The sequence below is a fragment of the Lutjanus erythropterus genome, chromosome 7 (assembly GCF_056507025.1).
Source record: "Lutjanus erythropterus isolate fLutEry1 chromosome 7, fLutEry1.hap2, whole genome shotgun sequence".
Taxonomy (NCBI): domain Eukaryota; kingdom Metazoa; phylum Chordata; class Actinopteri; order Lutjaniformes; family Lutjanidae; genus Lutjanus; species Lutjanus erythropterus.
The window spans coordinates 29,948,890-29,967,847 of NC_139323.1; the positions used below are offsets into that span (position 1 = coordinate 29,948,890).

Sequence of the window (18,958 nt, forward strand, 5' to 3'; positions counted from 1 at the left end):
TCACCTCTCTTTCTCTCTGTCACCCACTACTTTATCAGTGTTGTCTCAGCAGATGAAGATAAGGCAAACCACTCATCAGACAGCGTTGATATTGGACGATTCTGCAAAACCCAGATTTTGCAAAATTCTGACATTTTTTAACCTTCATTGCCATTTTGTTTTGTAATGCATGTATGGGACTGGTATTTTCAAGTTTAAGCAACTACAACTTCCTTGTTTAAGTCAGAGAAAGATTCTGGTCATGGTAAAAGAAAAAAAACAGTTTGATTTGTTGGTTTAAGACAAAAACAAACAAACCTGTCTGACACCACCAGCCATAGTTCAGACACAGTTCTTCTTGGCACTGAACATTGACATTGAACACGAATTGTGTGCTACAGAATTGCACAATATGAATAAGGGAGACAAACAAACTTTGTCTCTCTCAGAGAGATGGTGTATTTAATAAGTCCCTTGTTTTATTTTAACATTTAGTTTACCAGGATAGGTCCCACTGATTTAGAAAAAACATCTCACAAGAGTTCTTTTGTTATCTGAAAGCTGAAGCTGAAGCTATGAAACAGCAGAATCAAGAAATGTCGAGGGTTCCTCAGCAGTAACTTATCACGACTCCTATCCAGCTGGAAGCCAACGTGAAATAAAATAAGGCAGATACCTGAAAGCACAAATGGTGACAAAGGAGAGAAACTAAACTTCAAACCACAGAGATTCACAGGGAGTCAGTCAGAAGCTACAAAAATCCTGAAAGGTGAACACACAGAGACATTTAAAAACACTTTCTCTATGCTCTCCTGCAAAAAAAGACAGGCAAACTCATCTGCTGGCTCTCAATCGCCTATTTTTAGCAGGCTTAACTGGGTTAAATTAAAAAAACAAAACACATTAGTGTGTTCATTTTGGTGTAAAAACAGTAAAAGGCACACACCAAGAAACTGGATCTTATTTTGCTTGTCATCCCTCGTTGTCTCCTAAAATGTTGTATCACTACTCTCCACTTTTGACGATCAGAAAAGAAAATGCACGGACATGCAGGAGACACAAGATGAGCTCAGCAATGTAGTTTGACAATAAAAAGCAACGATGTCACTGTAAACTGATCAACTATCAGTTGTCCATCAATGTAAAGTTAAGCCTTTTATCCTGAAAACAAAATCCCACTGCTCTGAAAACACACACTCTGGAGTTGGCGTCCATGATTACCTGCCAAACTCCATTGACATAAAGCTCAATTTAACCATTATGGACATCTACTCCTTATAAAAGATTATTAATGATTTCTTGCGACTCATAAACAGACACTTATTGATTCTGCAAATTAATTTGAACTATAAATACCGTGAAACTGGCAAACAGTAGCACAAGTTATAGGCTGGAAGGAGGACACTGTGGCTGTAGTGTTGTTGTCAGAATAGCAGATATTTCAACTTGTTGTGTTTCTTTAATATCTGATGATATATCATGGTCACATATTACATATATACAGATTTCTCATTTAAAGAAAATGTTTATAATCTTTTTTTTTTTCGGACATTGCAGTGTAAGAACTGCCCTTCAAACTGTTGGTGTCAAATGCAGTCCCTCCCAGACCGCCTAATCAATCCAACATGCCCCTCATTTCGACGGCAGCCCACAGAGGACTTCCATGCACTTCCATAAATACACTAACAGCTTTCTTAAATATGTGACAAAATACCGTTAAAGTTTACGGGCTGGGCGTCTGCGTGCACACTGTGTTCACCAGGGGAGGAGTTACTTCTTCCACCTGCAGTGGAGAATTGAGGAGGGGGGAGACTCACACTGGGTTGCTTTAGTCGCACACACACACACACACACACACACACACACACACACACACACACACACACACATTTGTATCTCATACACACACCTGCTCTTGATTGTCCAATTTGTAAGCGATGTAGTGGCCGCAGGGGAGCAGGGAAACAGTAAATAGGCTGATAGCATCTCATATGAGATCACTGCGGCTGGAACCGTATTCGAAGCAGAGAGACTGAACCCAGCGTAGACATGCAGTCGCACACACACACACACACACACACACACACAGCGGTGAAGAGGAAAGCAGGCATTGTTCTGAGTGACAGACGAACAGCGGTGGAGCCTTTATGAGCATTTACAGTGTAAACGGAGTCCTGTTCTAGCAGAGCTGCTCCTGGTTTCAGCCTCGAGGTCAGGGGTCATGTGACTCTGGGTCAAAGTTCAAACTCAACCCATCGAGGAAGTCTGGAAATTCACTTCACAAAGATAGCTCAGATTGACACCCGCACAGTTAACTCACAGCCCCTCGACTGTCTTCACTGCCTCTGGTTTCTCACTTAAACTTTGTAGGAGGGAAAAGTGTGACTCTTCTAACTTTTTCTACTTCCGCTGATTCTCAGACTCTCCCCACTCTTTCCTTTCTTCCATTTTTATTCAGCAAACGAACAGACATTGCTCATCTGTTAATCTGGTCTGTCTGATTCCAGTTTCCCATGCATGGCGTTATCTGTTTTCAGATTTCGTAGAAAGACTAAATATATTACAACTCCCACAGTTTGAACTACATCTGTCTCCTGCTATCATGCCTGCTGTTAAAGCAAATCACATGACACCATCACTGATAACAAAACATAAAATTTGCTTCCTGTGTTGTGTATGGTGTTATCTCCATTTCACACTTCTTCCATTAACGTCACTCCTTTATAACTAGAGAGATGATAAGTTAGAACATCCAATCAGCTTTGAGTTTGTGAAGCCATATTGCAACCAGTGGCTCTAGAGCTCACTCTGTTTGTCGGTTGGTCGGTCAGTTCACAAAAATTTCCCCACCATTTGGCAACCACAGTTTTCACTCTAGGAGGCCGAAATTTAGTATGGATGTCAAGTGTGTGAAGGTGTGCATTTGTATTCATGCCAATTGGCTAAAAGGGGGTGTGATGGGGGAATGACCTGACGCAAAAAGGCACCAAATGGATTCACAGGCTTACACAGGATTTTGCAAGGATGGTGTTGAGCCAACAAACAGCTGGTTAATGACAACTGGCAAAAAGGGGGTGTGGCAGTGGGAGTGGCCTGCAACAAAAAAGCACATAACTTTTAAATGAATTCACATAACATTCCCAATCTTTGTAGAAAGATACACACGCACCCTCATGCCATGTCTAGTACCCACATGGCATTTTTTGCAACAGGTTTTTAGGACCCTAATGGTGTCTAGTTAAGAATTTTTGATGTTGGCAAGATCAACTAATGTTATATGGTGTTCAGTTTATGGCTGCAACTAGCCATTATTTTCATTATCACATAATCTATCAATTATTTTTTCTATTCTATTAAATGTAAAAAAAAAAAAAAAAGATTCTAACAAATAGACAAAGAAGCACATTTTCCTAGAATCGCTATTAGTTTTGTCCAAAAAAAGTCCAAACCCCAAAGAATTTAAAAAGAAAAACAGCAAATCCTCACATTTGAGAGGCTGGAACCAACAAACATTTCACATTTTTCTTGGTAAATAATTTTGTTATGTTAAATTGATAATTAACTAATCAATTAAGCAGCCAATAGGATTTACAAGCTGTCTACGCACTCCACCGCTTTGCAGATTTTACCCGCTGTAGGAAGTCAGTGCTGCGATAGTACACACTGCAGCCAGTTTGTAGTACATGGTGAAAGATGTATAAGTAAAACTAAACAGTCAGTGGGTCCGTTAAGTCGAGAGGCAGCATTCACGTCGCTCTCCTCCTTCTGCTGATGTTTGTTTTTCTTCCTGCCTGTTCAAAGAGGGCAAAATAAATAAAGTGCTTTTCTGGCGCAGCATCACTCGTCCTCTGCTATTGATACCCTCTCTCTCTGACAGCCGAGGATGTGTGTGTACACATGCGTGTGTGTATGTGCCACACTTGGTTACAGTACATTAAATAAAGTCCAGAAAAGCTGAAGCGACTATTTTAAACGCCTTTCACATCCTGTTTAGCCCCCGCGCCCTGCCTATTCATAACCCAGCTATGACAGATTAGCTCGTAGCTACTATATTTAACTAACTTAACTGGTGTCTGTGCGTGTGTGTGTGTGTGTGTGTATGTGTGTGTTCCTGTCCCCCCTTTCCCCCCAAAAATGGTAACACACCCACAGCAAATGAGAGGGCTCCTTTGAGAAATGTGTTTCTCATGTTCTCACGGTGTAAAAATGACGCTATCGCCGAGCTCCAAGAATCAGCAGCTCTGTCCACATTATATGGAGCCGGGCCCAACCTGTGTGTGTGTGAGCTTTTGCGTTTATGTGTGTGTGCACATGCATGGGCGATTTAGTTTGCAGTGTGTGTTTTAGGGTTAAATAGTGAATGACAGTCTTTATGGGACCCCTTCCCTTCCTCTGGTGAAAACATGGAAAGATTGTTTACTGAGGACTCACTGTTCATGGAGCCAGAGGTCACAGTCAAGTTCAAGTGTGTGTGTGTGTGTGTTTGTGTGTATGAGTTTGTGGACTTCCCCGTGCATGTGGCTATGTTTAGATGTACAAACGCGCTGATAATATCAAAGGAATGGGTGCAGGCTTGATTGATGGAATGAACATTAGTTTTATGTGGGCAAAGGAATTTCGTTTTTCTTTATGACAGTTTTTTTGCTTCATTGGAATATATCTGTCTACATGTTTATATGACGCGTAAAATACTGTTGTGATACATCTGTGAGGCATGGCGTTGATTGGAAACTCTAAAGCTGGAGCGGTTATGCTTATGTAGCCAAAAAAATCCTGAAATGTTTTCATTAGCAGCGACAGCGGTTTCTGTAGAAAAGAACGGAAGAGGAACTGTGTATGAAAAACACCAAACTTTCATCCACAGAAAATCCAACACGATGACAGACTGAATACTTATTATCAAAAATGTCATCAAAATATTTGCAGTAGAATCAACTGTGTGTGGTGATAGCTTATTCTGTATGCAACACGTGCTAATGAAGCTTTAGCATACAGTTATCATGAATATTCCAATGACAGGAATCATCCAATATATTATCATAAAGTCAGTATCAGTTTTCAGTCCTTTATTTTATTTCATTTCATTTTATTCTTTCAGACCCAATTTCATAATAGCAGTCTGGCTAACTTTACTTTCTTGCTGTATAAACAAAACCTGATTGTTGCAATTGAATGCTCACAGGAAAAGAGATTTTCTGCCGTTGACAGAAGTTCCAAAGAGTGTGTCCTTTCTGTTTGTTTAACTAATCCTCTAAACAAACCTATCAAGTATACGTGTGTCATTAAAATGAAAGAAAAAAAACTTTCCTTTAAGCTGGGTTAGGCCTCTATGTGTTTTCAGTTAGTCTGGTTGATGAGGGTGGAGTGGGACAGCATTATGCTGGGACTTAGGTGACGTTATTTCACCAATAATGATAGAGGTGGAGTAAGTCCCACCTGAGCAGGTGCAACCAAAGTAACAGAGGACTGAAGGAGATGTCAATCAAGAACAAAGTCTTATGTGGAGGTCTAATCAGGCAAAATAAGTGAAAACACTTGGACAAGGGCTTTAATATATCTCTAGCTTGTTTTGTAAAGGTTTTTGTATGAAAACAAAATGCAGCAACCAATCAGGGTTTGTTATGAGTCTTAAAAAGGCTGATTTTTTTATGGCTAAAGTAGGACTGCACGATATATAATATATAATTGCAGAGTTCTGTGATTTGGATATTGCACTGAGCCATATTGCGATTAACTGTGCAGCTCAATAATAAAACAAGAATTTGGTGGAAATCAGAAGTTATAATAACACATTTTTTCAGGCACTCTTTGTAGTTCAGCAGAACTTCAAACACCAACAAACACCATTGGACTTTTTCCACAGCAGACATTTTGACATGAATAATAAGGTGAACACAGGTGTTGTTGCCAATAAGTGAAGTTCTGGTCTGGGTGCTGCTATTGTGCATGTTGGCCCACTGGAAAGGCTCTGCTATACTAAATGGAACAAGACCTTAATTAATTTCATTAATTATGCCTTTATCCACCATTTTTTATAAATATGGCTGTTGTAAATACGTCTAGTATGCGTCTCTGTAGCACCATGACTGTGACTAGGATACTCTTCCATATTCTTGGAAATTGTCATTTTAAATTGGTATGTTTCTTTACAGATTAAACGAATGAGATCCACTGTATTAATTGGGGAGTTTTAAAGCCTTTGGTAGATTTATATTTGAACTTTCCTGCTACCAGTCCTAATGCTAAGCTAAGCTAATCACTTCTTAGCTCCAGTTCCCTGCTGAATGTATACAGTATAGAAAAAAAAATTATTTCAAGTCTACTGTCTTCACGAACTTTAACACTCTAACACTCAAAGATTCAAGTTTATCTAAAGAAGAACAGTAAATTATCTCAACAGAAGACTATAGGTCAGCCAAACTAGTTTAAGTTTATTTCAAAACATGCAAGTTCGAAATATTTAGTGCACAGACATGTGTAGTATTGATCCTGTAATCTAACCCTTGGACAGAGAACAACTAAACACAGTATTTCCCAAAATTTTGAACTATTCCTTCAAACATTTCTTGTTTTGAATTTGATTAGACAGATGTCTAATCAATAAGATGACCTTATTTAATGTAAACTGTGGCAGTCAGTCATTTGACCATGAAAATGAAAGAGCTTTTGGGTGCAGAAAGACAGAATTAGATGAAATTTGATTTACTGCTCTGTTTTAAAAGTAAAGGTATATTTTTTAGTGATCATATGAGAAAAATATCTGTCTGGTGAATAAAAACCTCCAAAATGTTGATGTGTTTCTTTAAGTTGCCTCTCCTCTCTGGACACAGTCTTGATTTAAAACACTTGAGGGACCCACCAGAAGCAGCACTGTGTGAATAAAATGTTTTGGCCTCGCGATGATCGACTGAAACCTCCCTCATCTGTCAGACTCTGTGACCTCGTCAGTGTAACAGGCTGCTGTCTGTGAAAAGAGCATCCTCTCTGAGGTTGACCACTGCTGCGAGGCTCGGGCCAGCCGAGCATGGTCAGAGTGAAACAGACAACGCCGAGGTGCGGTCGCCTCTGCGTCATCCCCGACCATGTTACAGCAGCGTGTGCATGTGTCTCTGTGTGCGTCTGTGCATTCGGGGTGAAGTCAGACTGTAAATATAGCCTCGTCTGTCTTCGACTCGACGTCCAGACAGTCTGTGTCTGACGGAGGAAAAACGCTGCAGTCTCTGACTTTTTTGGTCAAAACACAACAGGAGGAGAGAGGAGAGGGAAGGAGGGGCACGGGGAGACGACGAGGAGGAGGAGGAGGAGGAGGAGGAGAATGAAGAGTGTGTGTGTGGAGGGGGTTTAATAATTTCAGCCATCTCTAAAAATAGGGGTCTCGGTAAAAGAAAAAAAATAACTGTTCTGCTAAAAATCACAGCTCCATAGCAGCCATTTGGATGATGTGTGCTCCCTGAGGTGGAGCCTGGGAAAGTTAGCTGTGCGTACTAGCATGTCTGTGTGTGTGTGTGTATCAGTGAGTGTGTGTGTAAACGAAGACCTAAATTGAATGATTGAGGTTCTTACTTGTATTTGCGCAGAACAGGGCTGGAAAGCAGTCTTGTTTTTGGCTGATACGACCTGGTCTGCCCTGAGCTGCTGCCTCTGGCCCTGTTTGACTTTGGTTTGTCCCGGTATGGTCTGGGTCGGTCTGGTCTGCTTCGTGGTTCTGCCAAATCCACCCCTGCCCTTTACTGACTCACTACAAGACCATCAGGGATTGTGGGATGTGGGCAGACAGAGAAATAAGACAGCCTTATATGAGAGGGGAGAGTAAAGTCACATAAAATATGCTGGAAAGGAAAAGTCGTTCGATGAAACTTTCTCTTCTCAGGAACTCCTGGAATGTTAGCCCACCAGGCTCCATTTCAGTGCTTTTAATCTGCTTTCCAAATTCATATCTGGGCCCTCTGGCTGCCTGCTGAAAGGGTGTTGGCCTCCATTGTGCTAAACTGAGATTCATTTAAATGTTATTTTTACCAGCTGGTTTATCTGTACTGGTTTATAATGGGTGGCAGGTCTTAGTCACTGAGCCTCAGACTGGACGTCTCTGCTGGCCCTATTTGAGAAACATCTGAGTTTTGTGTTGTTACACGTTGTTATGGGTGATTACCAGAGTCCAGTGTGCGAACTAAAATTTTTATGAGCAGAGCTGCGTATGAGTGGTGTCACAGGAAATACTGTTTCATGCAACATCATTTGAAATAATGAATCATGAAAAAGTCTTGATTTTTTTTTTTTTTTTTATCAAAAGACCTACTGAACGTATACTGTACTGTTATTTTAAGGACATTGACTTGGTTTGTTTGTAATTAGCGTTGTTTATTGTTAAAGGATGTGTTGCATACAGTGAATACATGATCAGTTATTCAGTTCTGCTGTTTGGGGTGTCTCTCTAAAGGAATAAGAAAACACATAGTTTGATGTTGTAGAGTGGGATCGTGGGAGTTGTTGTCAGTCAGTCACTAGTACATGTGGATTTTATCTGATCTGATTCATGCAGAAATCATGTTCACAGTTCATGTATTTACTGAGGTTACATTTCGTCACATTCGCCGACTTCCTTCCTCACTTTCTGACGTGTTTTCCTGGAAGTTGCAGCAAATAGCAGCTCGTAGGAAAAACATTGTTGCTTTGAGTAATTTACAGATTTATTGACCAGTATTCAAAACATTTGGGACAATGTAAGTACACAGCTAAACAAATATATAATATGGTTCTAGCATGTTTAAACATTTTAATGTTGAAATGTTGCGTATTTAAAGGTTGCATATTTGTTTTTGCAATAATCTTGTGAATATATGGTCCAGTTTGGCTCAAATACCTAAATATAGCTGTGTGCTGTTCATGTGACACAGTAGGCTGTACACAGTATAACCACAATTTTATTATTTCTTAAGAAGTCATTTTAATGGTACGGAAATATGGAAATCTAAAATGATTTGGTTAGTTGGCTTTAGTGTTTCTAAAAGTAGTTTCTGGAAGTACATTTCCACCTATGTGTTTTTTTTTTATTAAAAAAAGATCATGTAAGTCATAAGGAGAGTTTCTGATATCAGTGACATAGTATCTAAAAATAATGACTTGGATATTAAACTTCTCTTTATTTTAAGTTACTAAGTCATTATTTTGACATTTGATTTACATTGTGGTGAAAATGGGCTTCCATATATTCCACATATTTATTTGTTCATATATCTAGATAAAAATATTAACAGCTAAAAACATTTTTAGACATCCCAGTTATACTTATTTGAACTAATATATAATTATCATTCAGGTAGCCACTATTTCATACACCTTGTGCTTTTGTCTGGATTAAGTTTTCTTGGTTTGATTTGTTGCAAAGTCTTTGAATCTTTCTTCTGTGATCAATCAAAAGTATTGTTTGAATTTTTTTTTATATCAGTGCCAGTGTAATGCTTTAAAATTTGGTACCAACACCAAAATAATACCATGGTCTGCAAAATATAAGTTTATTTAATCTACTTTTTCTTTCAGCAAAATATGCTAAATTACATAAAAATATCCTCAAAGGTTTCCTGATTTAGATCCAGAAATATTTAATCAATAAATCTCAATATATTGGAATAATCTTCCTATGAATTAGAACAGTAATTTGTTGCCATTAATTCCCCAAAGTGTTCAGTTTCATTAATCCTTTGACACTTGATATTCGATATGGACACATTTCTTAAGTAGTATGAGTCAGAAACCGCAGAAAAGAGCAACGATCCAGCAGACTTGTATTGACCTGCTGCTCTGTTGTGTCAAAATGTTTGCACTGATGTGGATTGTTTGTCAGTGTTGTGTTGGCACTGCTGTGGTGTCGTTATGTGATATGCTGTTTAGAGAAGCAGGGAGAACTCAAATCACTTGGTTGATTAGATGCCACTTTACATACTGATGGAGTTACAAGCAGAGCCCAGAGGGGAGGTGTGTGTGTGTGTATGAGAAGGTGTGTGTGTTATGTGTATTACAGCGAAGACATTCAAAGAACAAAAGGATCCTTTGAGTGCAGAGTTTCAGAGGAAGCTGTCAGACGTGTCCATTCTTCTCTAATCCGGTGTTTGGGATTATCCTGCACTGTTATGGAATGCTGTTTAACACACACACACACTCACACACACACACACACACACACACACACAATGCTCTGTCAGTCACTCTCTGTTCGCCCAGGTGACAAACATACGCACTTGTCAAACGGCTGTGAAAGTAAACTGTCTACGTGATACAGGTGGTGTTTGTCCCGCCTCTTTTCTCCAACAGTTCACAGCCTGGTTGGCTAAGTTACAGATGTATTTTACATAAGTTTGCAAACACAGATGACAGTGTGCTGAAAACACATAGGACGGTTGGTCATGTAGTGTAGTGTACTCTGGAAGTAGTATACAAAAGTATAACCAGCACATAATAAGAACCAGTTTCCATAGTTGTATAAGGTTAAGATCAGCATTCTGAGGTCAAAACATCAGTTACCTGCGTAATAAATCGTTGTGACAAGAGCTTTTCAGCTCACAGATCTGTTTGTTTATACTTTTGATATGTTTTTTTGATTTAATATCCATCCAAGTGGACTTTAAGACGTGCACTCAACCATTGGCCAAGTTTTAAAAACTAACAGGGGTCAAGATTAAGATCTGTGTAGGAGAGCATGAAGGAAGTAACTAATCCCACTTGTCATTCTCTGAATTACTGTGATGCAAATAAAGCTGTGCATAATTAGAAACCTGACGAATTTGAGGTTAAATATAGTCATATGTAAACATCCACAGTAGTAGGAGGTTATCTGTCCTCAGCGTCCTATCAGTTGTGGGGCCTAGGTCATTCTGGAGTTGTAATTTCAATACTATTTGCCTAATCTCAGTACAAGATGGCTGCCTATGATTGCCAGCATGTCAGGGAAGTAGTGGCCTTGATGGATGTGGGTCCGAAAAGACCAGCTGATAACACCAGCGTATGACGTACATGAGCGAGACCGCGTTTGAGCCCAAACGTGACGTCGCACCGCGAAATTCACGTGTCTGCGCACTGGCGTATCCACACGAGTGTCTCGTATCATAACTGTGAGTGCAGGTCATTAATCTCATTATCAGTGGTATGAGGTGGGGCTGGCAGGCCGGAGCTGCGTCTGCTCCAATTCAAGGCTTCCCTCTGGCCCACGCCAAAATAAGAACACTTTTCTTCTTATTTTTCAGGCTTTAGCATTCTTGTCTGGCAGCTGCGCAAGCATGTTGTGGAACAGAGCTGAGAACCTCTTAAGCTGGTAATGATCTGGAAAAGCCAGCTCTGGTCGATGTCTGTAGTGTAAGACATGAAACTACAGCTTCTCCAGAACTCTCAGTGCTACGTCGGGCTCAGTTCTGTGAGAATATGCTGAAATTACTCCGACAGACTCAGGTGGATTTCAGTGATTAGACACTAAAGCTAAAGCCAATCCATTAATACTAGATGTAGTTTGTTTGAAATTTACAATGTTTAACTTAAAGATCTGTTTTTATTTGTGTAGGAATTTGAATAATTCCCTGCTTAAGTGCATTTGTGGTTTCATGTAAAAGCAGCCTGTCATATGTTTGCAGCACCAAATGATGTATGAATAACAAAGCAGTGTCTTAAGTAGGGCTGCCACCTGAAAGCCAAATTCCAGACAGGAAAAAAAAACTGAACTGAAGTGAGGTCTTGAATGAACATTTCATCTTTTTTTTTTTTAATAGCTTCAGGACTTTTGATACAACTAAATGTTAGTATTGTTTTGTTTTTAAAGCATTTGGTATTGGAAAAAGATACTTCAATACTTTTGACAACTATACTACGCAGGAGAATGGCTGACAGAGGATTTATTATGGCACTGAATTGAACATAAAAAGGAACGAACAGCCAAATCCAATTCAACTGACAAAATTCTCAGTTGGGTACAGACGTAGTCTTTTGTAATTTTAGGTTATCAGAGCATCCTTTTTGCTTTTCTAATGATTTAGACAGTATGTCATTTTACACACGTCTGTCATAGAGAAAAAGATGTCAGATGATGTAATATTAAAAAAACACAAAGTCTACGTATGGGGAAGGTTGGGGTGAGTGGGCATGTCAAACAAACAAATAGTGCTTTCACTCAGAAGCCTGACGTTTGTGTCCTGGGAAAAAGCAAAAGTAAGCATTGATTTACATACTTACATACTTGTGTTACATACTTATATCACGTACATAATTAACTTAGAATTTAAGTTGCATAACTTCAGTACTTATTTTGACCTAAACCATGATCTTTTCTCAAACCTAACCAAGTAGTTCTGGTGCCTAAATTAAAACTGCAAACTGCAACCGTTTCCTGATTTTAACCACTGCAAGGTCACCTGACTCTGCACAGGTCAATGTGAAGGTTTGGTCTATTACTAGTATACAGTATTGGACTTTGGCGAATGTGCTGGATGTTTTGTAAGTGTAACAGAGATTGAAGAGATCATTTTGGTAGGTGAGGCAGAAAGTGTGTTTTGTGCATTTTGCGCACATGTGGATACCTCTGCCCACATTAATCTGTGTGTGTGTGTGTGTGTGTGTGTGAAACCTGGGGTTAATGGCATTAGCAGGCCATGATTGGGGCTGATGGCTTTCTGCGCCATAATAGCAGCTCCATTAAGTGTTTACTATGAGCCATTCCACATGTCAGCTGTAGTCAAGCAGCCAGAGACGGAGGACCGTGGGGCCGTAACAGCCTGGGACGCTGGGACTGGGAGGGAGGCGAGACACAGAGGAGGGAAAGGGGAGGACGGAGGGGTCAGCTGGCTGCAGAGGAGGGAGGTCCTGATAAAACATTACTTAAGCTGTGGTTTGCTCTGTTTTTTTTAATGCCAGAAAACATGTTATTTATTTATTTTATTTATTTAGAGATGCTGTTCTGTGATAACATCTAGGGAGAATTAATCTGCAGGGATTCCATTCCATTCTGTTACATCCACACTGCCAGATGTGAAGCATAAGCAGTGAAGAGTTTATGCCTCAAACGGCATATGTGCAGCCACTGGTATCACGGTGGTGAGAGTGTACTGTGTGACCTGTACAGGAGTATTCTGAGTCAGCAGGCTGCCTTTGGTTTGTACCAGGGATTTTCCCGCAGTCTAGTAGCTTTGGTTGTGCTCTATCTGTGCTCTATCTGACTGGGGCATATGGAAAGGATTAAATATAATACACTTTCAGAAAAAAAGAAGTGGCAGCCACCACAGCTGAATGCTGAAGCCATGAAAACTCCTACTGTATTAAAGTGACTGAATCAGTTTTCCCAAGAAATGTGTATCATAAAATTTGCTGATTTGTGAGGAATGTGTGCTCTTTTCTGTTTTAATTCAATACCTTTGTTTTTTGACTGCTCTTTAAAATTGAAAAAGTTGAAAATGACAGGACCGTTAAGAAGATAAAAGTTTTTAAACTAGTCTGTCACAGAAGTTTTCGCTTAGTGATGGGGTTCAGTAGAATTTTTATCACATTTAATTCAGTCAAAATCATGAGAGAAATTATGTGGTGTTTGTTTTTCATGTTGTGTTTAACTTGGGCTATCTTTTAATAACTCTGGACCATGCTGTCACTTTATCATCTAATCCCTGCGATCTATTCGTTTTGTAGATCAATAAATCAATTAAATCAAATCATAAAAGCTGAATTCCGGCGGTTCTCTTCCTCGATGAGTGACCAGTTTTTGTCAGATGATCCATCACGGCATCCCCTAGGGCCTGGCAGTGAAAACAGCAATTGACGGAATATCTTGGCGGGAAAGTGTTGTGTCTTAAATGATGAGATATCTCATCAGTGGTGGGGAAAGAGTTCAGCACTGTCAGCTTATCTTAATTGTCAAAAAGTTTAATTTGGCATTAAATTATCAGCTTCACTTAAGATTCATTTATAGTAAGCAGTAACTAGTTCTTGCCAAATAGTGAGCACACATCAGTGTGTGAAAATTGTGTTGTAACTTGTTTGTTTGTTAATATTTTTTAAAGTGTTTACAGCCGAATTTCTAACCTAATTATCAACCATTTATAAAATATTTTAAGGGGATCCTTCTCACCGACTTGTGACCAGATCTAAAAATGGAACCCAGAATTTTCTGCCACCCGGTCATCAAACTGACAAAGATGGCGATGAGAGATAAAACGAAACACAGACTTTAAAACATTCCCGTCACAGACACTGAACACATGCGTGTTTTTTTACAGTCTCTGAACGAAACACAGCATTTGAACTTTGGTCGCCAGGTTTCCCCTTGTGTGTGTCAGAATATAATTCAGGTGAAGGGGTTGTGGGTGGCTGCAGGGGTCAGGCTCTGTCTCTTAGCCGGAGTCGAGTGCGGAGTTTGTGATGGGGGTCATCCTGTGGCCATGTGAACAGGAAGGTGCGGGTTCGGTGTGTGAAGGGCTGAACCTCTGAGCTGTTTATCAGATAGCTAATGAAGCAGAGCAGTCCTGAGGGGAGGCAGGAGAGGCAGCAGAAGGGGAAAAAGAAGAGAAAAGGGGGCAAAAGGTAAAAGGAGGAAGGCAAAGAAGGGGAGTAAAAGACAAGTTAAATGTGGGAATACCCTCAGCAAAGCCAGCACTCTCCCACTAGCTGTTATCACCAAAGAGATTGAGAAGAATGGACTGCAGTTCTCCCATGATTTCACTGAGCTGTATTCCCATTACAGTGATCAGAAAAATACACAACATATTATTTATCACATTTCCCGGTTAAAATCAGCAGAGGCCGTGTCACTCAGCTGCTGCCATAAACATTTTCTCTGGCTGCAAGAGAAGCTGAGCTGCGTTCCCAACTCCCATCATCACAGCCATCCAGTTTACTGCAGGCCTCACATTCATCAGTGTGGTCTGCAGGAAAAGGGAAAGAGCCTGCTTCATTACAAGTTCAAATAATCAACCAGTCAGATGATCAAAACAGTATTACAGTGTAGATGTCAGGGTTTGATATTTCACCGTTTCCACTGATAATTAATCCTGCTCACATGGAGAAGGGAAAGGTTGAATTATTTTGAAACGGCAGAATGTGATTAAGATCTGATGAAGTTCTCAGGGTAGATCTATGTTCTGTGTTGTTTATGTTATAGTGTAATATGTCAGGCTTCAACTAATGATTATTTTCAGGGATAGACGCTTATATTTTTAAGCCAAGCCTTTAAATTTGGTGGCCAAAGTACATTTTTGGTTGTCCAAATGTAAATTTGTGTAAAAACAATTCAAAAAAGGCAACTTAACACAGCTTTCCTCAACTTTGACTCTTGTGTTGTCCACTTTTCCCGTGGACAGTGATGTGGTGTTTCCTGGGATTAAAAACCAAGTTGAAGTAAGTTGGCTTGAAATTTTGTTTTTTCTCAACCTTTTCATTTTTACAGTGCTGCTTCCATTCACTCCTAAATTTACGTAGCCACTTGATTTCATTACCATCATCCTCTTTTGTGTTTTTGGTTCTTGTAAGGATCATGTTAGCAATTTGAGTCGACTCAATAAACCCAGACTTCAGTAGCCTGCAAGTGGCCAGTACTTTTATCTGTTTTCATAGATTGTTAAACTTAAAGGTGTGAAGGAGTCTGACCCTGGACCCTGACTGTCATTTTTCACAAATGATGAACTGATTAACAGTCCAGAATCCAAAGCTAAGCAGCAAATCTTTACATTTTAGAGGCTAAAATGTTATCCAAATTGTGAGGGACACACAACCTGTCAATGGTGTCACACTTTTCCACATGAGGTGGTAGCATGCCAAATATGCATAGAGCAGAAAACTGCTACAGCAGCTAAACATGGATGCAAACGGTGGATTATAAGATACAGTTAAAAATCAACTTTGCAAATGAAGAAGGAAATGCACTCGACACCTTTGTTAGACCTCAAGGATGCACACGGAGGACAAACTTTTGTTTGTATACAAGAAAAGTGCCCAGGGTCCCTCTGAGCAATAAATGAACAAAAAAACAACTTTGGCTTTGTGAGATAATTCAATTCTCCTGTCAACTTAACAAGCACAAAATGTGGAAACAATTGGAAACACAGATTCAGACGGTGCTTTGTCTGTGGAAACATGAACACGCTTGGATTCGTTTGTTCGGCTGTCAGTCATACACCGAGGTGCTATTATTGGCTTACGCCGCAGTGTGAGAATCTGGTGTGTTCATCAGGGGCCGGAGGGCGAGAGGTCAGGCTCAGGGGAGCCATCAGCGTTGAGCGGTCAGGTGACCCAGAACGATCCTGAGATAGGACGGCCTCGCCTCCCCGAGGAGGAGCATTCCATCACCACTGGTGTGTGTGTGTGTGTGTGTGTGTGTGTGTGTGTGTGTGTGTGTGTGTGTGTGTGTGTGTGTGTGTGTTCAGAGCACATACAGTGCTTTAGTACAAAAGTATGTCACAACTTCTTTCTGAGTTTAGACAGACTGGTCAGTAGGCCTGGTCCAAATTTTCCAACCAACCGCTGTCTACCCGACAACAGATGACTGGCAATATATCTGTGCTGATATATTTTTACACATATTTTCTTTTTAAACAGAAAAACACAGTGTATGCCTGAATTTAAGTTTCTCTCTTTCACCAAACAAAGACTAAAACCGCCTTTCCACTGTTTCATCAATCACCAAATCTGGTTGGATCAAAAATAAACTTTTATAATATTCTGTCTCTCTACACACTGTTTTTCTCCAGTTTTTGCTACTGGGAATATCAATCAATAATCAATCAAGCCATAAAAGGCCTCTCAAAACACTTTAAATTCTAAACTTTGCACTATGTCATGTCACATCTGTATTTTAAGTTCTATAAATATTCAAAGTCCCTAGAAGATGATGTGACGTCTTACGATGTCCTTGACCCTCTGACCCTCTATCTGGTCCCACTGTCAAACACCTTCGTGAAAAAGGATAATGGATAATCATGACTTTCATAGCAATAAACCTTAGAGGTAGAATCAGTAGGATTTTTTTTTTCTGAGCTGTTTGTAAGTCCACCAGAAAGATAGTTGATTGTTCAGTCTCATTCGCAGGACACCAAATACAGAAGTTTTGGGTTGGTAAAGCATCCCGAGCAGGATCTCTGCAGATACAACCACCCCCACACGCTCATAATGGGTCATAAATGATGATTGAAATTGATTATGTTTATGTGAGTCTCTTTTAGGGAATGCTACATATTATGCCTTTAATTATTTTGGTGGCACACTGACATTTCCTGTAACACCGCAAAATGGCTAAGTGGATAAATCCCGTATAAAATCATCATCCTGTGCTTTTTTTCCTGGAGTGTGATGAACATTGAAGCTTGTAGGGGGTGCTAGTGGGGAGTCAGGCTGTTCATGTGTCTGCCAGAATCTGCTAAATGTGCAGAGCGAGACAGCCAGCCTCTTCTCCATCCAACTATATCACATAAAACATCCCGAGATGACGGAATGGAGCACATACACACCCACACAAAGGAACAGATAGACATGCACCGTTCAATGCTAATCCAAGTCGAGCACATAAACTGCGCTGATGAGCTCCTCAGAGAGCGAGACAGGCAAAGTGATTAAGTCACCTCAGTAGAGACAGAGAGGAAACCAACTCTGCACCTGTCTACCTCTCTGCTGCAGTGAACAGACAGTGACTGTCTAACTAACAATGTGGCCGAAAAAATTTAATTGCACAGAACCTTACCGTCATGTGACGTTAAGCTAAGCGATTTTTTCTTTTACCATTCCTCCATAAATAAAAAATGCATTGATTTTAAATTGCCAAGTTGCTGATGTCAGTTACCAAAGATGTGTTCACACTGCAGGCAAGAGTGATCCAAATCTGATTTTGTTTTGCCCATATGTGACCCGATGTGGGCCACTTTCATATGTGGTCCTAAATCAGATACAGGTGGAATTTTTTGCAGTATGACCACAGTGTGAACAGCCATATGAGAAGACACACTGCTCAACAAAAGGCCATAAAAATGCTCATGAATTTGCTGGCTTCCACTTTACGTCAACTTATAAATAAAACCACCCTACACGCTAACTTCAGTGACCTCCATGCTAATTTTGGCCACATTTAGAAAATAATGTGAACAGCCAAACGTGTGTGTGTGTGTGTGTGTGTGTGTGTGTGTGTGTGTGTGTGTGTGTGTGTGTGTGTGTGTGTGTGTGTGTGTGTGTGTGTGTGTGTGTGTGTGTGTGTGTGTGTGTGTGTGTGTGCGTGTGTGTGTGTGTGTGTGTGTGCGTGTGTGTCTAGATCTGACAAGTAAATCAAAATTGGGCACCAAGGCTTGTAATATGAACACAACCTAAGCCTACAGGACACACAGCAGAAGTGTTTGCACTGAGTTTTCCATCCCAAGTTTCATGATTAAAAATCACAGACTTTCTTAGTTTAGATATTAAAGTTGTAAGCCTGTAAAGTTGTGACATTCATGGCTGTTAGCAAAAACATAAATCTACTTAAAATATTAGCTTTTGATTTCAACATACTTTGATTTCTTTTCATGTTTAAACACCAAGTATCTGAACCAGAAATGCATAAGAACTAAGGATAGTTGCAATATACCAGTATTGACAATAACCATGATAGTTAAAGAATATAATATTGATTTAATAGTAAAACAAATATGATAATATTTTAGTTTTACTAACTGCTGCGTTGTTTTTATTTTGCACTTATACATATATAATTTAAACATTCATTACCAAAGGCGATTCAGGACTCAAATAAATACTTTTATTTGATTGTATCACAGAGGAAAGGAAAAGGAAAGGAAAGCAGAAGCACTTAAAAGAAAAAATATTTGGTATGAACAAAAAATGTTGCAGACATTTTTTCAAATCTTCATTTTTCTTTGCTTTGTAATATCGTGATAAATATCGTATCAAGAACTTTTAATTGTGGAATTATCATACAGTGAGTATGATGGTTTTGTTAAATCCATATTTTATCTATGTATTGCAATAATATGTCAGA

At 39.7% G+C, this 18,958-nt stretch overlaps 1 protein-coding gene across 1 annotated transcript in view; it reads left to right on the forward strand.

Moving 5' to 3' along the window:
* gmds (GDP-mannose 4,6-dehydratase) overlaps positions 1–18,958 on the forward strand; it is a 215,955-nt gene that overhangs the window by 145,547 nt on the left and 51,450 nt on the right. The window lies entirely within an intron of this gene.